Source organism: Amphiura filiformis, chromosome 12, assembly GCF_039555335.1.
Source record: "Amphiura filiformis chromosome 12, Afil_fr2py, whole genome shotgun sequence".
In the NCBI taxonomy this organism is placed as follows: Eukaryota; Metazoa; Echinodermata; class Ophiuroidea; order Amphilepidida; family Amphiuridae; genus Amphiura; species Amphiura filiformis.
Genome location: NC_092639.1, coordinates 6365377 through 6390004, shown reverse-complemented (window position 1 = coordinate 6390004; position 24628 = coordinate 6365377). Strand labels below are relative to the sequence as shown.

General features: G+C 37.2%; 1 pseudogene; it reads left to right on the top strand.

The window, feature by feature from the left end:
• Positions 1-1779: 1779 nt before the first annotated feature.
• On the top strand, positions 1780-24624 carry LOC140165588 (glutamate carboxypeptidase 2-like; annotated as a pseudogene).
• The last annotated feature ends 4 nt before the right edge of the window (positions 24625-24628 follow it).

Genomic DNA, 24628 nt, shown 5'->3' with positions numbered 1-24628 from the left:
GGGGCGATGACACTGTGCCACAGTCTGTTGAAGGATTTTGTTGGGTAGGTATGTAGTTGATTTATCTATAATGTTCACATGGGCAATCAGACTTTGCATCCCTCTGTATGATTGTCTTAACAATTGATTTTGTGTCTGTGATGTGATAAGGTATATAGCCTTAGACTTGGTATTGGCTAATCGACCCGCCATTTGCCTCAGCATGTGCATTGATTTCGTTGGCTAGGTAAGTAGTAGTCATCTTTAGTCTTCACATGGACAAGCAGACTCTAGATGTTGTGCCTATGATTGGGATACGGTATGGCCTTACACTTGGTATCGACTAGTCGACTATCAAGTGTTGATGTATTCAACGACTCACCGATGTCATAGCGATCGAACGTCAAATGCATTTGCCATTTACCGTTCTCGGCTAGCTGCAAAAACTGCAACATATTTGGCAGCAGAGGTATCAGCTTGTACAGGAGTTTATCCACCATCAATTACCTCAGGCAGTGCATTGTTTCTTGGCATATTTCTTTTCCGATCTACGTGCTTCTGTTGATGTCTTGCTGGATTTCGGCAGGCATAATTGCTTTTGTAACCAATTTTTTTTTCTTTTTTTTTAAAAATCTTTCCACAAGACACAAAGTGCCATGTGCTTTTATTTTCATTATATATTATCAAAATCACAAGAATCAATAAAAATCACACAAGAAAAATCACAAATGCAGCATCAATATAAAAATGTTACATCATTGAAAACTTTGTCTTCGCGTCCCCGTAAAAAAAATGCAACGGTAATTTTATACAGGAGATCTCACATACACACATTTCATGGACAATGTATACATAAACCGCACATAAATAAAGTCCAATTCACACCTCACTGTTGCTTAATATTATAATGATTTCGTACAAACAAACTGGATCATGTTAACAGTTTAACTTTCCTTCGGTTTTCAAATATCCTGGACTGTCTTTAATATAATTGTAACACGTACAAACTTTGTGCATTTTTTTACGTTATCCACGTATGTGTAGAATCTTCTACACTGGCTAATAAGCGGCCTCGCTTGGTTACAGGAGGTTGAGACGCGTACGATGTTACAATCTAATACACAGTGTCATCGCCCCGATATCTTCATGGCAGAAATCGCCATGGTAGGTTGAATCCACAGCCACGCATGGCCATTTTGTTCCGACCTATTTAATAGTTTTGAGACGCATAATGGGCCGAAGGACATCAGACTAAGGCTATAATTGACAATAGCTTGGTGACTGACCTCTGTACGGTCAGTGAGCATGGTATACGCAATGAGGTCATCTGCTTTTAGACTGCATCCACGAGTGGCCTACGCTGCGCTATAATAGTTCGGCACATATAAAATCAGAATTTTTGTCAGTTTTTGAGCTCAATACGTACGGTTCTTTCTCAATACGCAAGCTAACGACTATCATATCCTTTCAACACATAATATCCAAGTGCAAGCATAAAAATATGACTTATTTAGTATAAAAAAATACGGGAGATATTCATCATTTTCTACCCCGGTATCCAAAGATTTATCGTCTGAATATCAAATCGTGCATAGCACATTCGCGTGTATCGATCCCAGGTATTCATTTTAGTGTCTCTGCTGTACAATGTAATTATTAACCAGGCGATGTCGGTGTGTAATATGTACATTTTGTATTAACACGAGTACCGCCTGATGGAAAAGCAAATCCTGCTTCGTTAAATGAGTTTCCGGAATTAATTAAAGATTATACTATAGTGTACTGCCATTGACCTTGCCCGCTTTGCATGACTGTGCACGAATACAGCAGGACTAGTGTGGCCACGTACTGTGGTATATGGCCTATATTCTTGCTTGAGGTTTTCTTTAATATACTTGATTTATTCCCCGTGTGTCTTTGAAATTTGCTAACCAGTAGAGTGTCGATACTGTTGCCAATTTGACAAGACTTTACATCGTCATGTATGATTATCAGAGACATGAGTGTAATACTCAAACAACCAAATTGAACATGGATTCCAGATTTTTATTTTTGACTACTGGAATAACATGTCTTGTACTTGGAATAAGCATTGGCTTAATTACAGGATGGATCTATAGACCAGGTGATTGGCTACCAGAGTCATATAAAGATGCCATTGCTGATGCAGACCCGACAATAAGCGAGAAACTGTTGGCAGCCATGGATCCGATGAGCATTCGAAGCAGTCTCCAGTAAGAGCATGAGGGTTGGCTATTGATTTAAATGGCATGTTAAGGGAGTGTGTGGAGAGGGGGAGGTAAAATTTAAGGAAGAGGGAGCCAAAAAAGCTTTGGACCTTTGAAGAGGTGGTGAGGGAACATAAGCTTTTGTGTGTATCGACGAGGGGGAAGGGGGTGAGTTATTCACTTTTTATCCACATTTTCCACACGCACGCATGAACATTAATTCGGAGTCTCCCCGTCAGTCAGAAACACCGTCAATCTGAACCACCGTCAGTCTGAAAATCTAACTGAAGTTAGGGTTAGGGTTAGGGTTGACGTTTTTTTCAATTGGATTTTCGGACTGACGGGGGTTCGGATTGACGACAGTGTTTCGGACTGACAGGGTGTCCCCATTAATTCAGTGGTTTGTTTAAAAAAAATGTGTATTAACGAATTTGAAATAAGCTAAATAAGCATGTACGTGTAAAGCTAAGTACTAGTATATGCACTGTTAAGGACGTATATCTTTGTTGGTTGCAGAACTGTCACAGATCAGTAATTTTTGGCATTGTTCAGTGTTTATACATTGTGTTCCCACTAAATAAAGTCGGATCTGAATACCAGCACACTGTCATGCAAAATTTATTTTGAAATGTGCACATATTTAGGAAACAATCACAGAGGGAATGTTATACCTGTCCAAAAACACAAAATCAATTAAATCAACCGAAAAAGCTAAATTGCACATTTTGAGCGCACAGCATGCTTTTGGGTTGATGTAAAAATAGCCGCAGCCCTTTCAAAATTCACAAATTTTGTCATTCGGTAAACAGACTGCGAGCTAGTTGTTGCTTGTTGGCTTTTACGTTTTCATTTTTTTAAAAACCAAAATCAAGACAGTTTTGAACCATAAATATTGTGACCAAACTAGCTTTAAGCATACACATCTTGGTGTAGATTATTCATTCATTGGTAACAAATCATTTTGGAATTAAATCTAATACTGTACTGTTAAAAACAATCCTCACTTTTTTCCTCACAAAATAATAAGAAACATTAGAAATGAAAAATTCGCAAAGTGATAAAAAATACCTGACCTTTTTCTCACCAAATAATCAGAAACATGACAAATGACAAATTGGCGAAGTGATGAAGAAAATTCTCACTTTCCCCCTCAGAAACATAACAAATGACAAATTTCCAAGATCAACTTCGTTGATGAATTTAAAAAAGGCCAAAAAGGACTCCGACTCACCTTTGTCGATGATAAAGAATGTATCGTCAACATAACGAAGCCACAATTTGGGGGGAATTTCCCTGGTAATTACTTGGCATGTTCAAATCTCTCCATTTAAAGGTTGACAGGAATAATATAGTGAAATAACCTAAACCATCGCACACCCATATTGTTGGAAGAAGTATTTGTTTTCGTAAGAGAAAATACTATTTTCTTGTTTTTATTCAATGCATATTTTGTTTTAAAACCCTGCGGAAACCCATTAATGTTGGGACCACAAGGACATTAATCTATCCATTTATTTAGCTATAAATACACACACGCACCCCACCCTCAACCAACACACCCCACGTGTAATCGCCTCCAAACGTGGACGCTATTGAGGACCATGCAAACGTGATCGTCTGAATCCGTACTCAATCGACATACCGAGGACGTTTTCCGCCATTTTGTTTGTGTATTTTTGTGTGTATGGAATTTAACCTAGAAACTGCGGACGTTATTCCTTATATACCGATAGTGGTCGTATTTCGCAAATACATTATACATGCATTTTGCGGTCGTTTGCAGGCCACCAGAAACCGAGGACGGTCCCCCATTGCAGAGTGGTCCGCGGTTTGAATGTGAAGTGCCAGTGTGTGTCGTTTGCTGGCAAAAACAAACGCAACTCATCATAAAAACATAACGTACACTTATTTTAATTTCTACCCAGATACCTAACTAATGATCCTCACGTTGCTGGCACAATAGAGAGTTATCAACAAGCACAATGGGTGAAACAACAATGGTTAGACCAAGGGCTGGATTCAGCAGAAATTAAAGCGTACAGAGTGTTGCTTTCGTATCCATCGGATGTACCTGGGGAAGAAAACAGGGTATGGAGTAAAAATGCACAAACTATATCTTTACGATTTTCATTATCTAAATCAATATATTACTGAAAAATAACACATGTTTTTCAAGAGTTTATTCTACAATCATATACTTTGAAAACATGCTTGATTTGTTGTTGTTAATGAGTTATGTATACCATGTATACGTTTTACAAAGGTGTTGTTGTTTCAGCCCTCTTTACAACATAACTCAAGAACCACAGCACCTACAAAAGTATATCTGTGATATTTGAATTCTTCTATACACTCGATATGAAATGATCAATGCCATTTTTGTCAAAGCTCACTACCATTCGCAAGATGCTGTGAACTACCAAATCGCAATTGTTTAAAATAGTTGCTAACCTTAATATCAATAAATTCATTATTTGCAGAGCTGGTAAAACGGATTGAACAGATTTTGAATTCGATAAAAAACTTAAAATTTCATTCATTTTATTCTCAAATTCCATCTTCTTTTTTTCTCATTTCATTTTAGGTTCAGTTACTAACTAACAACGGATCTATTTTCTACGAATGTCAATTAACAGAGAAACCCCTCGACCCTTCTGGGAATGATAGCAGACTGGTTCCACCATATAACGCTTATTCAGCAAAGGGCAACATTGAGGTATGCAGGGATGTAGATTTCTTGAAAAAAGTGTGAGGGGGGCGATGAAGTAGAGAAAAGCAGAAAGGGGTGACGAGCTCGCTAAAAGGCCCAAAGGCCCATGTTTATGTTGAGAGTGAAGGGGTGAAGCCGCTAGAAACTTGGGCATTTTGAAGCTAAGATGCAGAAATGGTGCCCAAACTTGATCTATAAGTTGATAGGAAATCTTTCGTTTCACAATACGATGCGCCGCCAGCGGTTGCTTTTGGCAGTCAAATTTTCGACTCCAGAGTCGACATCGCCGTCTATCTGTTATTGAATTTTCACGCGAGTGTGATAATAAATATGTTGAAAACAGCTTCACGAAGGATTCCCTGTGATCAGTAGATAGAAAATGGATCTACTATAATAGTTGTTGTTGTTTTAGTGTGCATTCGCATGTAACATCATTATAAGGACATTTTAAACCCACAATGATGCATGTTCCTGTATTGTCTTCGTATTACGCGAGTTTTGGATGGCGACTCATTTTCCCATGATGCATTGCGTATTTTGGCCTCGACCCAGCGACCGCTGGAGGCGCATCGTATTGTGAAACGCGAGAATTATAATTACGTACATTTGCCCTTAAACAAGGGAGGTATACTTGGAGACACGATTCGATCCTGAACTACATTGTTCAGTGTTTTATCTCCATTTCTAAAAACGACGATGTGAAGGTTTTTGCGGACATCAAGGGCATGACCTCTTCCGGGTGTACAATACCTCCAAATATTTTGTCTACATCTCAACGCCCGGACATATTTTTGTATAATGAATCTGCCCAAAAGGCTTTGATTGCCGAACTCACTGTTCCTTTTGAACAAAATATAAAAACAACTCATGATCGTAAGCAAAACAAATATGCCTGTCTTCTTTCTGATCTTAACAAGGGGGTGTGAAAACAAATCTAGTTTGTTTTGAGGTTGGTTCTCGTGGCCTGGTCAGTAAAGACAACGTTTCTCGTGTGCGTTCCATTTTCAAATTTTGCAAAGCTACTTTCATCAAAAAGGTCACCAAAGACATTTCTAAACTAGCTTTGTTGGGCTCATACAGTATTTGGAATTGTAGGAAAGAGCCCTTAAATTGTGGGATGACCTCGAATACCTCAAATTGAACATTGTTTAATCATGTTTGTTGGCTCTTTTAAATGTTTTTTTTTATGCATTTGTATGTAATTGTTTGTTTTTGCTTCGTTTTCCTGCATCGGTCCATGTTGTTGTTTTGCACTTTTGATGTTGGCCATGTCCTGGGTTTTGTGTGTGCTTTTTAACCTTGTTTGTTAATAAAGTAATATGATGAATAGCCAATTATTTTTTATTATCATTATTATTATTATTCGAAAATTATTTTTTGGTTGGAAATACTATTGGCCAGAGGAGAATACTTGAATCATTTTATTTTATTTTAGTTGTTAATTAATTTTTCTTCAGGGTGAAATTGTATATGCTAACTATGGCCGAATAGAGGATTTCTTTTACCTTACTCGAGATCTGAATATCAGCGTCACAGACAAGATTATTCTTGCACGATATGGCGAAATATTCCGCGGGGATAAGGTAAGATACTCTATGCATATTGTGATGTGCCCTCAGTAATTTAATTTGATGATTTATCTTTGTTTACAAAGTTACATGAGTGATGAAATTTTGGGGGAATTCCCCTCTCAAACTGAACAAAACAAGTTGAATCATATCTAATTTGGAATATTTGGAAACCCCCTGAGGTTGTTAAGTGAAAATGATGTAATGGAATTCCCCTAAGGAAGTGATGTAATGAGAAAGGTTAAGGTTAGACGAAGAAACGTATAAAAAACGTATAAAAGACGTATAAAGTTGTTCTCTAAAACCGCGTTTTCTCAGCAATCAAATATCGCAGTGAGTCAAATGTTGGTGCATGGATGTATCTTTACATTATTTTTGTGTGTTTATACAAATTTTTAGAATCCGTTTGAAAATCCTTCGTTTAAATCATTTTTACGCACCATGTTCAGAAGATCAAAAACGCGTTCCATGCAGTTTTTTTCAAATGTTCGCTCCGTATAAAACCACGTCGAGTGATTGTTTTCTCCTTTTTTGTATTTTATCACAAATCGACCAAAGAAATAATGTTGCCATGGGGAAGAACCAAATACAGTACCTATTAAATTTTGTTAGCCCGTTTTTGGGAACAATTTTCGAGAATTTTGTACCACAAAACACTGTTATATTACATTATCGATATCAGGATTGTGGAACGTTAATTTTGATTTCTAACTGCCTACATTATTTCTCAAATGTCTGTCGCTTACTTTACCATTTGAATTTCACTCCAAATTTAAGCTACTTTTGCAAAAAACGAGGTTTTTCGCCATCGATACCTTCGACATTTACAGCGGTGATGAGCTTGTTTATCATAAGAGCCTGTTATGCACTATTCCACAATAGTTAGTTTGAGATCAACCATTTTCATGTGTCCCTCAGTGGCGCAATCGGTTAGCGCGCTACTATAATACTATAGTTTTGAGCTGGAAAACTTTGGGTACGTGTTCGAGTCCCTATGAAGTCCATTATTTTATTTTATTTTTCTCACTTTTTTCTTTTTTCTTGTTCTTTCTTTCTGACTGCAGCGATTGATTGTTTTTGCCCTTTTTTCATTATATAATTCAGGAATTTTTAGGCTATAGGCTACTAGTCTAATAGGCGCGGCCTATGAATATATTTTTACAAATTAGATTTTTTAACAAAATACTGGTTGTTGGTTTTGTTATTGTTGTTTTGTTATTGTTGTAGGCCTATATATTGCATAATATAAATAGGCCTACTAATAGGCCTATTATAGCCTATAGAAGCATTGATATATTTCACGACAGATATCATCCAGGAAACTTTTAAAAATTGAAAATTTAGAAAATCCAAAGGAAAATTGCCGAAAACGGCTGCACACAATCAACCCCCCCCATCAGCCCATATGGTCCTATCATGGTCGCCCCCTCCCTATCCCTGCAACATATAGGATGACTCACGAGCCGCGGTTTGTCCGTGGCCCTAGTTCAGATTGATACACTATTGTACGCGTGAGTTCATTCTTTTCTGCATGGCTGTTTCCATTATTAACTTACGCCCCTTTGGAATCAAGCCTTGAAAATCAATTGTATTTAACCTTAATGCTATAAAAGTATAATTAAGGTTATACACAATTTTGCCATTTTCAGAAGCAAAATGGGATGCACGTAGCCCCCTTTAAACTTATCTATTTCTGGAAATATATATCGGAGAGAGAAAACGCAAACTACGTCTAAAAGCTGAAAGTGTAAGGGTCATTATTATGCTTGAATTTTCCACTTGGCTCAAAATGAAATGTACTTTTCAAACATTTCAATTTTTTTCAATATCCGGAGCATCAAGATTTTTGGGAACACGGCCATAATTTCTCATTGGAAGTGGCGATTTTGTTGGGAACTTCGACGCACATTACAAACAAGTCAATAAAAGAATGTGCATATTCATTCTTGATATTGGTTGTCTCGATTTTTATGTAAGCTTAAAATGTTGGCCGAATTTGAAGTAAAATGGCCTCCACTTGTATGTCGTTTTGTAACCAGTAATAATAATTCCGTGCAAGATTTCATAGACAAAATTCTGACCTTCATTATTTCTATAAACCCTCTTCTGCATGCAGGTGCTGTTTAAATTTTTATTTCGATAGCAGAAAATTGAGATATTTGCTATTTTTCCGACTCGCTGCTGCCAAATTGTCTAGTTTCGCGATAAAAGATACAGCGAAATCATTTTTTTTTCGAACCATTTCACCTCGTTTCGGCTTGTGCTTTGAAGTACAAACTTCAAAATTGATATAGTGATTCTATATTTCAAGCTGCGTCATACTGTGTTTTTCTTACCTCTGATTGTCGCTGCTCAAGGCCAAAATTCGAAATTTTTTGGACAGAAGTGACACTCTCATTTTTTTTTTTAAACACGTTGTTTACGGACGACATGTTACGACGGGCTGTATTTGCCAGATTCCTTTCGCCACAAAGTGGTGTTGCCGAGTTTGGATTTTAAAATATTTAGGTATTTTCTAGCTTAAATTTTAGCGCCAATGCTGCGCTTGCAACAGGTAGATATTTAGAAATTAATTTAAGGTATGGGTATGGAAATTGGGGATCCCAAAAAATTGGCATATGCCTATATATAGGCTATATGCAAAGGGATGGGGCATTTTGGCAGGCCAAGGGGAGGGGGCCACAAAAATTGGCAGTCCAGGGGGTGCGGACAAGCGATTTTCGGCTGGCCGAGACGGGAGGCAAGCGATTTTTAGCGAGTCGCTTGGAAATTTTGGCTTATGATTAGTAGGTTAATACCGGTACTGATTTCACAGCCTTTCGAGAAAGCAATTTTTGGCAAGCCGGGGCCGTGGGAGGGAATAAATTTTGGCAGGTCGAAAGGAAGAATGACTTTACCTAGCACACATTAAAGGGGCATTTCGTGATCCACAGCCTCATACAACCCCATAGGCCTACGTCCTTTCTCACAAGTTAAGATTTTTATACCAGTCATCCCGCTCTGGCCACATGTTTAGGCATTTTCACGCAGATCAATTTATTAAGCAATGGAAAATATTGCCAAATTTGAATTTCGTTTTAAAAGCCTACTCCCCATTAAAAAAACCCACTAATTTTGGGGATTAAAAAGTTCTGTAAAATGAAACAAAAGGCTGCCTCAATCCTAATTATTCATTTAATAGGCCAGGCCTTCATTTCTGAAAATAGCGGGAGCTCAGTTAGTCACTCTCCTATGTGTAGGCCTACTGAGGAGTTTGACAAGGAGCTCAATTATATAATATCAATATTAAACTATAGGATTTTCAAGAAGTGAGCAGCTCAATAAATGCCATTTTTTTCGCGGGGCATGGGGCCCGGGGGGAAGTGAATTTGAGACGGGGCACTTATTGCACTTGAAATTGCCGCAAAAAGTGGAAAAATTACATAATTGTGGGGATTTTGCCTAAAAACTGGATGGGAAAGAAAAAATATTGGGGAAATACTGCCCCTCTAGCGGCGCCACTGCATATCCATCCATGATGCTAGAATGACGGAAGTTCTGGCGCTGAAATTCAATTTCAATATCACGAGTTTTTATCAGGGATTTTACCAAGGGAAGGCAATAGGTGTAGGATTTTGCTGATATACCAGGCAACACGAGAAAGGTGTGGCTAAATAAGGGAGTGTTCATTATAAATATTTTCCATTATCATACTTTTGACGCCGAGAGCATAATTATTTGAAGCGTACATCGTGTCAGTCACATGGTCATTATTTTCTGTTGAAAGAGAAACGCACATGTCTCTGATTAGCTCGGGGATTAGCTACTGCGCGCTGCGTGCTGGTCTGTTGTTGTCGAGTGGAAATGGGAAATTTATGAATGAACTTCCGCAACTTTGCAAAATCATCACGCAGCGACGTAGCTGGGATTTTTTCCAGCCGGGGGGGGGGGGCACTTCCATGACAGATATGCATCATGTGCCTCAGGATAGACCCCTTTTTCAAACCGGCTTGTACCCAATGACCCCCTTTTTGTGTTATGGTCCTACCTATTACCCAATGACCCCTTTTAAAATTCACATACTCAATGACCCCCTTTTTCTATTTCCTGCTGTACCCAATGACCCCCCCTTTTAATTCCCAAATTTAGGTGGTATTTGTGTTCTCCTCCAGAAATAATGGAATTTCCAAGGTGGCCAAGTTGTTTTTACGCAGTTTGGCACTTATTTATGTGTACTTAATGATACTCTTTTGGCAATCCTGTACTCAATGACTCCCATTTTACTTTTTGCTACCCCAATGACCATCCTTTTTTCAAAGTTTAGTCATACCGAATGACCCCATTTTTATTCAGGTTGTGTACTGAATGACCCCTACTTTTAACATGGCCGAGGCACATCCCTGCCATTTCAGATAGGGAGTGCCTCAAATCTACCAAATTTCCCACTGGGGGCGGGGGCCCAAATAGACAATTTTTGCCAGGCTTATCATAATCGTATATGGTAGGCCTATTGAGCTGTATTGCATATCGTTTGGATTCCCCATCTCTCTGCCCCTCCTCTCACCCTCTCTCTCTTTTTTCCTCTTTCCCCCCCCCCCCCTTCCCTCTTTTTTTCCTTGCACTAGGGGGCGGGGACCCAAATAGGCAATTTTTGCAATTGCCCCCCCCCCCGGCAGCTATACGGTACTGTCATCACGGTAGACATACGCGGTAGGCCTACAAGCAGGGCTGTCAACTCTCACGCATTGGCCGTGAGTCTCACGCATTGGGTCACTTTCTCACGGTCTCACGCCAAGGTAGTATAATCTCACGCCTAGGTAATAAATCTCACGCAAAAAGCTGAAAAATCTCACGCATCGTCATGAATAATTTAATTGTTGCTCCTACCCCCCCCCCCCCTCCCCGCTTTTCACATTCCCGAGCGCCGTGGCTCAAATATTAATGGTTCAAAATGAACATTGGAGTCGGCAATTCCCGGTACGCCTAGCTCTTTATACAGACAAATATATAGTAGGCCTATCAAAATGTTGTATTTTTATATTTTCTGGTGGACTCGCGGAGAATATCATGTCATGTAGGTCCCGGCGCTGGGTTGGGGGGGTCTCAAGGCATTTTGGTAGGCCTACCCATGCTTGATTCCGGGAGGTTTTTTAGCAGGCCCGACCATTTTTTTAAATAAAAACACCTCGGGCGGGTCTCTTCAAAACATTTGTACCGCAGGGATCAAAGTCATCCAAATTTGCCCTAATTTGACGTTTTTTTAAGGGCACTTTTGCCAAAATGCGCCCAAAAGTTGGTCTTCGCTGTAAACCCACCCATCATAGTCGTTGAAAAGGTAGGCCTACCCCAAAACTGTGGCACATCCACGAACCCGAGGGAGAGACCTCCGCGAGTAAAAACACACCTCTAGCGGGACCAGATTTATAATTTAAAATAGGCCTACATTTTGGAAGCCAGTCATCACGACAAAACGGGCCATGGCAGTGTTAATGGTATTAACACTTTGATTTTAGGCTTAAATAACGAGTGTAGGCCTATTGCAAATTTGCACACACCCGGGGGAACCTTCTCAAGCTGGTTTGGGTAAGGATGTGAGGCTGTGACTCCGAAAAACTACGGTACGATTTTAAACCAAATTTGAAGAAAACAGACCCAAAATTGTATCAACTTTTGGACTGGTCAGAAAATAACATCCTCCAAGGTTGCAAAATATTTGGGGGTGACCCTTGATGAAACACTGAATGGGGAGTCAATTGCCCAAGATATTATTAAAAAGACTAGCGCACGGTTGAGGTTCTTGTATAGACAAGCTGGTAATTTAAACTTAACCACTCGTAAGATACTTTGCAATGCCCTTATTATGTGTTATTATGATTATACATGCTCTTCATGGTATTCTCTCTCTCACAACATTTTAAGAACAGGCTGCAAACCATGCAAAATAAAGTTGTGCGGTTCATTTTGGATTTGGGACCTCGTGCACACATTGGTCAGGCAGAGCGGAACAAAATTGGTTTGTTGTCTGTTCATGATAGGGTGATTCAGTTGAAACTGAATCAAGTTTTTAAAATCTTCCATGAAAAAGCCCCGGTCTATCTAAGTGCCAATTTTACTCGTACAAAATCTTTGCATAACTACGGTACCAGGGATAGCTCATACAATTTTGTTGTTCCTAGAAACCACGGTAATGTTAGTCACACCTTTTTTTATAGTGGCATCAAACATTGGAATTCATTACCAAATTCCATCAAACAGATCACCAATTTGACCCAATTTAAAAAAACCGTCAAAAAACATCTGATGGATCAAGCCATAAGAACTGAGCAAAGTTCTTTCATTAGGTATTGATGGAGTTTGATCTTTTTCTTTTGGTCGTAATTTTATGTGCAATATGGGATTTGGGTGTTATTTATTTATTTTGTGCAATATTTTGGGTTCGGGAGTTATTTATTTATTTATTTATTTGGTTCTGTTGCCTGATCTGCTTGTTTCCCCCATTTCTTTTTTTTCTTTAAGGACCCCAATGGAAATAAGCCTCAATTTTATTGAGGCTTTTTGGGCTATCCTTGGTACTCGTCTGGTGTTTACTCCATAATCCATATATTTCGTTGCTATATCTGGTATTTCATGCAATTGACCACATCTTGTATACGTATTTATAATGTATATTTTTTTATCATATGTGCTGTAATATTTTTTATGTGAGTACTGAATAAATATGAATGAATGAATGAATGAAAGTTTTCGCAAATTTTTACTTTTTCGAGAAAATTATTGAAAATACCCTTCTTGAACCTAATTTTCATGACACTGAGGGTCAATAAAATCAGTCTAAACTAAATGGCTGAAAATGCACCCCAAATCTGCCGCACATCCCCACGACACATTTCACCTTATAGATTAATTTTGAAAATTGTCGCAATAAAATAGGCCCGAACTTATCCCAAATTATCCCCCGAAAAAATATTTTTTTGCAGGTGAGGTTGGAGTCTTATTATTTTATTCTCAGAGAGGATAGGGGTTGATATTTTTAGCAGGGTACAATTTGTCTTGTTTTTGACGTTGAAGTTCCAGATGCTTTTTTTATATGTTATTATTCATTTATTTATTTATACCCGGGATTTATACCCTGTACGTGGGGAAAAGTACACACGGCAGCTACAGAGAAACCACGAAAAACTCCTGTGAAGTGCATGAAAATGCCCCGAAAATGTGCCAACCGAAACACCCGAACAGGAAAATAAAATAAAAAAACAAAAACAAAAACCCAGGAAATTTCCCGAAATAAGTTCTAAATTCGTTGTCCCCCACTAAAATATATTATGAACACTCCCTTATGAAGTCTGCCCTCTTCCGGCTATTCTGGTAGTAGGCGTTGACAATTACCTTCATAGTTTTGAAGCATGTTTGAACCCGATTTGTTCTCTATTCACATTTTTAACGTTGCAAGTAACATTTCAAGACCTCTATATGTGACAGGTATTTAATTATCTTGCTAGAGATGTGCCTAAAGTTGAAATTCAATATTTCGGATCGCAAAGATCGAGAGATATAAAGTTTAACACCATGGATCATATGGGCGTCTTATATGAACGATTACGATAATTAGGCAAAAATGGCTGGGATACAGGTTGTGTAAATACTACATGAATATTCATGAACTATACAGATTCCATTCTTCTCTAATAATAAAGATGTCAATCACTCTCCTAGACGACAGTTGCTTGGCGCTTGTAAACAAATCGAATAATAGTGCTTGATAACAGCTAAAAAAATAGGCTCAAAACACATTTTCACACAATTTTTTCCGGATTTTTTTATTTCACATGATAGGTAGACATATTTTCTTACGTATAAGGTAATAATATATTTTTTCTGGAGGTAAAGCCCTTCAACACTTTGTTTAACCTTAAGGCTTGGGAATTCCCAAGATCACATTTGGCTATTAATACTTGGGATTTCCCATTGCTTGATATATAAGAAAATGTAAACACAATTATTGTCACAGTTGATAGTGTTGATCTGGGCTAGCTAGCTATTATGCTTACGGCCCAATTCCTTCAAAGAAATGAAATTGCTAACCAGAATTAATTTAAGTAGTCAATGCACTACTACTACTACACTAACACAACTGTCAAAATAAGTGGGGACAACTGCATCGCAGTCCTACTTCCTGAAGATATTGTGTGAAAGGTGGAAATAGCACCAAGTTTGGAGAAAGCAGCGCAAGGAGTTAAGTTTAGAGAAAGCAGCGCAAGGAGATAACGGCAAGGAGAAAGCAACGCCATTTTTGTGTGAGGATTTCATACGCAAGGATATTTATAAACTCAAGTTTACACTGGACTTCGCTGATTTTCGCAGGACAAGTGAATAAGGATATATTACATCAGTCGTCCAGAACATTGCAAGAACTTTATGATCACCAAGAAGAAGAATGCTGGCTAAGTACTAAATAGATAAAGAGTGATTATATTTGATTATTGTGTATGTGCATTTGTTGTCATATATTATACCAATCATAACGTGCTTTCAATGAAAGACTTAGATTTTGTTAGCTTAACCAAACAGTGTATTTGTGTTGTGCATTCGTGTGAGTTCGGGTAAAAGGTGATTTTGGCCTTGAGTCAAGTACGATTCGTAACAAAATAATGTTTGATATATTAAAGAAGACATCTAATCTTATCCAACTGAGCGCAAAATACATGCTAAAATGGTTAAATAACTTGTCCACATAATGCATCTTAAGTGTTGTTGTTGTTGTTCTCGATAATTGTTGTGAACACTTTTTTCTCCGCATCTCCAGCATTTTCATCGGAATGCTCATAAAGAGGGCGCGTGATCGTACGCTCGTCTATCTATCATTTCTATTGAAAATCAGTGTCCTGTGACGAAGCGAGCTCGCTTATTTAGCCAGTATTGAAGATTCCGCTCGTACGAAATGAACGCGCGGACAACGTAGAAAATGCACAAAATTATATATAAGCAGTTCGACTCAAGGCCTATGTCCTCTATGACCTCTTGTCACAGGTCAACGACGTTTTGCCGCCAGATCATCAGACGGCCTGAAGATAAAGTGCGATACTGTAGCCTCTCACAGAAAAGTGAGTCCAGTTGATCAGTTTTATGTTCCAATTTAATATCAATCCAGTTGTCAATACTTTCCAGGCTTTCTATGCTGCTGAATTTGGCGCCAAAGGTATAATCCTGTATTCGGATCCAGCAGACTATGTTATTGATGGTGAACCGGTGTACCCAGATGGCATCTATCTACCAGGCACAGGAACACAAAGAGGAACCCTTTATATTGGTAGTGGTGATCCACAAACTCCTGGTTACCCTTCTACAGGTAGATTGAGTACATAATTTATGAATTTTTAGTAAAAATGTGACCATATTGACCAAAAAGATGTAACTATCATCGAACGTTGTCACCACTGTGACGAACCCAGCAAACAAAAAATTATCTAGATAATGTGGCCACCGTCCACATTACTTGATATAATCAACAGTTGATCAGACTTTAAACAATCGATGGACATATGTGTATAAGTTGGGTACCCTATAAGTTTGTGCGCACTTTTTAATTCCAGACACGGCGTACAGACATCCAGAGGCAAACCTAACTACCTTACCAACAATACCAGTCTATCCTATTGGTTATGATGATGCATCCGTGTTTCTCAAGTAAGATTCTGAATATAATAGGCTACGTTTTAAATAAACATAACATTAGATACATTACTTTATTTTTAGTATCCCACAATGTTATATAAGAGGCTGTATTATTTTCATGCGCATATCCATATTCGTATGCTACATGTAGTAGATTTCATGAACTGCAAACCAACTCCGTGACCTTGTAAGGCGAAAATCAGACAACTTCATCATTAGGCCTGTGGCATTAATAAAAGAAAATCTCTAGAAAAAAAGGAAAAAGTCTAGTACAGAGTCAAAGTAAATAATGTCATGCACCACTGTAAAGCTTTGCAATATTTTGATCGCTTTATTTCAATATTTCAGACGTATGGCTGGTAACGAAGTCATTGATAGCTGGAAAGGTAATATTTCAGGAATAACATATCGCTACGGTCCGGGTTTTGCAGAACCAGATGACAAAAAGTAAGTGAAAAACAATTTGAAAAAGAAATCAAGAAAAGAGACAAATATTTGACTGGAATTTTTAAAGCTTCAGCATTTTGACCATGTAAAATAAGCAATCATGTAAAACTGGCGGTATTTTTCTACTTTAAAAGGGATAATATGACATTCACATTTTCATGTGACAAATGTACTTATTTATGCATATAATAAATCGAAATAATTATTGAGCTATTACTTCTTTTCAACCATAGTAATGAATACCTCTCAGTTTTGCATACCTCTCTGTTTATACTTGCTTCATATTGTATTACAATCATTTGAATACATGTACATATTCGATATACTTTTATACTTATGAAATACAAAAATGTTGTTTTCTACCATAAGACGAGTCGCAATGAAGATCTTTACTCATAATGAAGTAGCCACTGCTTGGAATGTTTTTGGAATATTAAAAGGAAAAGTTGAACCTGGTAAGATATGGTCATCTGTTTGTATAGATTAAACAACAAGGATATGAAATTTCTAGTGAAGAGCTATGTTCATACAAGGTATTATACATCACACTGCAGGGTTTATTGTTCTATTGTGTCTGATTTGAGCGCTGGAAAATGTTGTCAATCAATATTCACGAGAGTGTACATTCTACGTCCAGTTTTCGAAATTGACTTGTGTTTGGCAGGTGTGAAATACATCTGACTGGGTGTTTTAATTAAGTAACGCATAAAGGTGTTAGCATCATTTTCTTCATACAAAGAAAACAAAATATACACACAGCCATGACAGAGAGTCAGAGACTAGTATTTCTCTTGATTGTAAAATGCACACAAGCATGCTTTATATGGTAATGATTTTATCTCTTTTAAGAGATTAAAATCATGACACAATCACTGACAATTGCAATGGGTGAAAACTAGCACCTAATCATCATGGTCAAATCAAATAATTTATGATAATTGTTTATATGTTTATTTATTGTTTTTTGATTGATTGATTAATTAATTAATTGATTGATTGATTAATTGGTTGATTGATTGATTGATTGATTGATTGATTGATCAATGTGTGTATTATTAGATCGTTACGTGATATTTGGCAATCACCGTGATGCCTGGGGCTTCGGAGCTATCGATCCTCCAGTGGGACAGCAGCGATGTTGGAAGTATCTAAAGCGTTTGGACTCGTGAAATCTAAGCATGGTATCATATCTTTGATCTAGATTAGATGGTTGGAATATACAAAATAATCTACATACATTAATGATTCACTGATAATGATTTACAATAAAATACAAATTCAAAAGCGTTCCTTTATTGTGAAATTGTTTTGTTTTTATTAAAAATGTTTTATCGGCCATGTTAAGATAAGCACTTGTAAGATTACAAGTATTACATATGAAGTGCATACATGTTTGGCCTATATAGCATAGGCATACTTTGTGCAATAATATTAACCGCTTATTATGTTGTTAATTAGGATGGCGACCACGACGGACCATAATGTTTGCCAGTTGGGGTGCAGAAGAATTTGGTCTTATAGGATCATGGGAATGGAATGAGGTAATTTATCAAATACTCACCTGTTTTGAAGTTAAGCATAATAGTTTTTCAGTATTGTGACTATTTTATTTTAGCGACAACTCCACATTGAATAAAATGAAACACATTAACAAACAAATACAGTATTTGCAACTTTTCTGTCATTTTGTGGGAACATGTCTCGAATGTTAATCACTATATTCACACATAGGACGTGTCAAATTTGCATAAACCTGCAAAACCTTTACATAAAGACTCTATTTTATAACATCGTGTAAGTTTAACATTAGCACCATGTCATAATTTATATACCAACATGACTTGTTTAATTAACTGACACAATTTCCTTTAATCTTTAGGAAATTGCCAAAATTCTTAATGAGAGAGCAGTAGCCTATTTAAACATCGATCAAATTGTAGATGGTAAGTAGATGGCAAGATGGTGAGTTGGGGTTCCTCCAGGTAAAATAAGAACTAATAAAATAAAACAAGTGTACTGCAACATATCTGGCAAAGCCTCTGCCGAAGTTTTAATGCATGGAGAATATTCGATGTAACAGTTTGCTGACAAGATTAGTCAAAATGTTCCCCCAAATGAGCTTGTAATACATGCATTTAATCGATATGCCAGTCATTCATTACACTGCGATTTTTACTCCAAAACGTCTTTGATTCCTTTAAAAACTTTTGATAATGATGAAGTGAAACAGTAAATACCCGGAAATGCTGCAAGAGCTTCAACCAACTGTGGTAATCTACTCTTCTTACCAAAAATCCTTATGCTCATTTTCAGGAAGATACGTTGTTAATGCTGAAAGTACACCGAATCTTAAAAAATCCATTTATGCCGCAGCCAAAAAGGTATTATTATATTACTTTGCACATTGTTTACTCCTGTTAATGTTATTGCTGTTTTATTGCTGTTTGAAAAGTAAAATATAAACCATAGACCATCGAATCATAATGTGTCGATGGTCTATGGAGAAATACAGTAAGCCAAAGAATTAAGGTACCAGTTATGTTCACCCCTTATGTATCTTAAACAAAGACAGGTATGTCATAATTTGAACCAGCAGCTAATAGCTGCATCTTTAAGCACGAATAAGGTCCTAAAAGACCTTATATTCGTTGAAATCGTTCAAGAAATAAAGACGGAACAGATAGAAAGACACAATGTAGTTGAAAATTTAACAGTTGCAGTTCACTGCATTGCATGTCCTATATATTGATTTGTACACAAAGCGTTCTCGAACAAGAAAACTACCGACGTGCTTCCATTGATTAAACATTTTAATGTGTTTAAGAGAGTTTATCCGATAGACTCAGATGGTAGGTGGAAGATGGGGGTCAGCAAATTTTGTTCATATTTTGTCAATCAAGCATGTGTCCATGAGTATTTACAGTGGAGGTATAAAAAAATTGTGAGGACCCCCCACTGGGAGATACTGGACCCCCCTCAAATTGACCCCCATGAAATGTCTTCTCAGACACAAAAACTTTGAAATGTGCACTAATTTTTGATTAGAACCACGTAGTAACGCGCATCTGCAGACATTTTATTTATACTTCACAGTAATTATACACATTTTGTCTCGACATAACAATTAAAATTCTTTGGACAACGTTTAGGTTGTTCCATTTTCAGAGAGGGGTGTAATGGCCTTTTCAGCAATTGTATAAATGTGAAAAATCCTAATTTTGAAGCCAAGTTTGCAAGATGATTATGAGAGTTCCTCAATATTTTTGTCAAAGTTATTTACTTGTTGGATAAAGTAAATATAGGTTAAGCAATTGAGCAAATAAAAATCGTGGAGACTTTTTCCGTTTTAAAATGAGCACATCTTACTTTATGCTCTTTTTCAGAAAAGTGCAAAATTGCGGTATTTTCATGCTTAACTCAGGTTCGGTGATTTTCCAAGCTTGAAAATGAATCTGATGAAAAGGGAGCCTATCAGAAGTAACCAGCATCAACAACGCTATTACATAATAAATTGGGGCCTTAAGTGTCTTCGATAAAGGCTTAGAACAGGACTATTCCATAATTAGTTGGGGGGGTCAGTACTAAAATCCCGTCTGTGCTGATTTAAAAATAACCTTTTGATTAGAACCACATAATAACGCGGCTCTGCAGACATTTTATTTATACTTCAAAGTAATTATACACATTTTGTCTCGACATAACAATTACAAATTCTTTGGACAAAACTTTTGGGTTGTTCCATTTTCAGAGAGGGGTGTAATGGTCTTTTCAGCAATTGTATATAAATGTGAAAAATTCCAATTTTGAAGCCAATTTTGCAAGATGATTATGAGAGTTCCTCAATATTTTAGTTAAAGTTATTTACTTGTTGGATAAAGTAAATATAGGTTAAACAATTGAGCAAATAAAAATCATGGAGACTTTTTCCATTTTAAAATGAGCACATCTTACTTTATGCTCTTTTTCAGAAAAGTGCAAAATTGCGGTATTTACATGCTAAACTCAGGTTCGGTGATTTTCCAAGCTTGCAAATGAAATTTGATGAAAAGGGAGCCTATCAGAAGTAAAAAAAACATCAACAACACTATTACATAATAAATTGGACCTAAATTGTCTTGGATAAATGCTTAGAACAGGACTATTCCATAATTAGTTGGGGGTCAGTACCCCGGGTCAGTACTAAAATTCCGTCTGTGCTGGTTTAAAAATAACCTTTTGCATCATGCTTTATGCACCCTCAAAAGAATATTACCTTTTTCTTCCAAGGAATGGCAACTGCCTTCTCTTTGAAATATCTCAATACATTTTAGCTTAAAATTAAAGAATCCATGTTTATCAATAATATACCTATAATACAAACTTTTTTAATGCAACAAATTGCTCAAAAATGAAGAAAAGTGGTCGATTTGGGGTCAAAATCAAAAGGTCATAGGTCACAGTAAAATGTTGTTGCTGTCATCTGGGATTAGGGATGCAACAAAAAGTTTTACCTTGATGATAATGGGAACGAAACTCGAGTAGATCATGCAGCAGTTTGAGATTGTGCCTGTGACACGCAGTTATCAGTTTCCGTAGCAACATAGCAACTAGCCATTTATATTACTTTTTTTGTAAATTTTACCTCATATTGTGGAGAAGTCCTTAAAATTTTACTCCCAAATAGCCAGTATCTGGGATAATAAATTTTCTTTCCCTGATCTTATTTTAACATACCACTGTCACCGTAGATGTGCAATGGTTAATACACATGGCTTGGTTGGAGCTCCTCGCTGCTGACAGTGTAAAAAACAAAACGAGAAGGAAGAGACAATTTAGGGGGTAAAATGTTTAAGGTCATGTTCACATCATGCACGTATTTTTTTGGGGGGGGGGGGGTTGGGGTGCACGATCCCCCGGGTTATATCAGGGGGCGGCAAAAAAGAAGGGGCGGCGGAAGATAAAGGGGCGGCAAAAAGACTAAAGAAAAAAGGGCGGGACTTAAGGGGCGCCAAGAATAATTATCAATGAAAAAGGGCGAAAAATTATGGAAAATTACAGAAACTATACCTTTTTTACTGTCAACAGGGCAACACCTGTAGGCAGTGAGGGTAATTAGGGGGGTAACACCTATAAAATTATACTTAAACAAATTGTGATAAAGTGTTTAGCTCCTAACCCCCCCCCCTCCGCACTTTTTAGATTTTCGAGGGCCGTCCTAGCTGGGAAAAATGGGTCAACCTTTTCGGGTTTTTTGGATTAAAATGGGTGCATTGGGTCAGAAATGGTCGTAACTCAACATATGAATATTTGAGACTACTTCTAACTGCATAAATAGATTGATTTACCCAAAAACATAGACTAGACACCAGAACCAAGTAAAAAGACCCAAAAATGACAACGTTATGGCTAAAAATGTGATTTTCGGGGGAAAACTGAATGCGGCCATTTTGGATTTTTGCCGTGCATATTACATTTTTGAAACCCAGGCTTAACATTTTGTAATTTCATGTTGAGATAGGCCGAGGTCAAATAGATCGAACATACTAAAAACCTTATCCCGAAGCAAAACAAAACAAGACCCATTTATAGCCCACTCCTAGTATTAAGATCTACCCCCAGGTTGTTAGGATTTAGTACTTTGGGGTATGGGGCCCTACTAGGCCTATTCCGTATAAGTACGGATGCATGTGAAATGATTAAGAATCAGAATAGGAGCATGTGATTTTCATAATAATAAAATACCACTAACATGTATCATGTGAATACGAGCTTGTGACATGAGGTAAGGGCTCGTATTCAAGGAGCATTATCTACTGGCGATTTTACCAATATGCTGTAAAAGAGAAACACCTACCCCTGTACTTTTGCATTCTTAAATGTGGTTCTTAACTCCTCAATGCAATAACTGACTATTGGCTCAAGAAAAGGGACTGCTACAGTGAAAAGATCTTACATTTGATGTTGGTGTTGTATACAGCATCATTATTCCAATGTCACATATTGGGAAAATCCATGTTTGTGTTTTATGAAAAGTAAACAAGTCTCCATGATTTTTATTGCATTATATGAATGACCTATGTACAGAAGTTCTCTCCTGTAAAGAACAATTTGAGAAAGACTGAGGAACTCCTACAATGACGTCACAAAGTAGAGAAATATTTCACTTTTTTTCAAAAGTTGTAAAATGTGAAATATAGGCCCCCACCCCTGTTCATAAATGGAACATCCCAATATTAACATTTGTTGTTTTATATTTTATCATAAAAATAAAGGATGAAAGATGGTGTGTAGAAAAATTTACTTTCATAGATACTTGACTTAGGTCCCAAACATTTCTTCAAAAATGGTATAAAACGGCATTTTACAGGTCAGGGAAATACGTGTTTGGGGCATATTTTAGGGGGTCCCATATTTCCCAGGAGGGGGCATAGCAGATTTTTTTATACTGATTCAGATACTGATACTGATTATTATGAACACTTATCCAAACTTATTAAATTGCCAAAATATGGTTGAAATTTGCTGACCCCCATCTTCCACCTTTTTCCCATGGCATCTGTATTTCTCAGATAAGTTCTCTTAAAAACATTTTAAAACTAGCGCCGTGCTTTCATTGATTTAATACAAAAGTGGAACTTTTGATTTCGATTCTTCCGTATGTTTTAGATCACCGTTTCTTTAATTCTTAACCAATTTCAACAAATGAGGTCTTAAATCAGAGTTAAAGACTAAGTACAGGTATTTGCTGTTTGTTTAAATTTTGACATATTTGTCTTTGTTTAGGTTATACAGGGTGAACACAACTGGTGCCTTAATTCTTTGGCTTACTGTACATTATGATGTGAGATCAATTTGACAATGACGATCCTCATGCTAGTCATATTCGTTAGGTTTAATTGTTTTGTAATAGGGTTGCTGATTTTTGTAATATTTAAATTGGATATTTTCTTATTCCAAGACATGCTATACCCCATGTTAAAGTCAAAAGAGACCAAAGGAATGCTAAACATTATGCGCAATCTATGAGATATCTGCACAAAAATATTTTTACATGTAAAAATCATGGGAAAACCTGTTGAATTCTGATTGAGGTAATACAATTAGCACATTACTTAATAATTATTTGAAAGTTTCTTTGAAATTGGTTCATTAATTTTAAGAGGAGAGAACATTTTTCAATCTCGATTCAACAACTCCTCCTATACCTTTGTACAGGAGCCAACTGTTGTTAATCCGTGATGAATCCACACTTTTACTGTAGCGTATACGCGAACGCGAGCGAGACTACGCGTTACGCGAGAGCGCGTAAAATTCGTCATGCCTGGAACCTTTGTGCGTATGCAAGCTTACACGTTGAATTCAGTATTTTTCAGGTAGCGGCTAAACTTTGCCGTTTTATTCTGTAGTTTTATTGCTGATATTAACAGAGAAATCATCAAAGTTCTTGTAAGACTTAGTGACAATGATTAACTGACATTTTCTCCTAAAAATAATCGTGAATTATACAATCTTTAGCTTCTTTTCGTTGTTGAAAGGATTCAATCATGTTTCACCGTTGTTCATCACCGTTTAACAACTCGCGTGGCGCGTCTGCGTGGTTTACTTCGTTCGGGCAGCTAAAGCTGCCCTCGCGAAGTAAACCACGCAGACGACGCGGCCGCATCGTTGTTAAACGGTGATGAACAACGGTGAAACATGATTGAATCCCTAAGTGTTGAATGGTAAACTTGGAATGGGATCAGTAACACAAGTGTTGCATCAGGGCTTTGTTTTCAAACCAGTGAGCCGAATCCAATGAAAATTTCACATAAGGTAGAATAATAAACAGGCTCAAATTTGCGTAATATTTTGAGAATTGTAGTATATTACAGCTCCGGGGTACAGCTACCCAAACAGACATTTTATTAGGACGACATATACAAAAACAAAGACAAAGAACTCTTGTGTGATATTACAAACTACCAATTATAATAATGAAAGTGACATCATTTGTCAATAATTTGTTATGAAGGTCAAAGATCCTGCGCCATCGGGTGATCGTCAGACGGTGTACGACACTTGGAAAT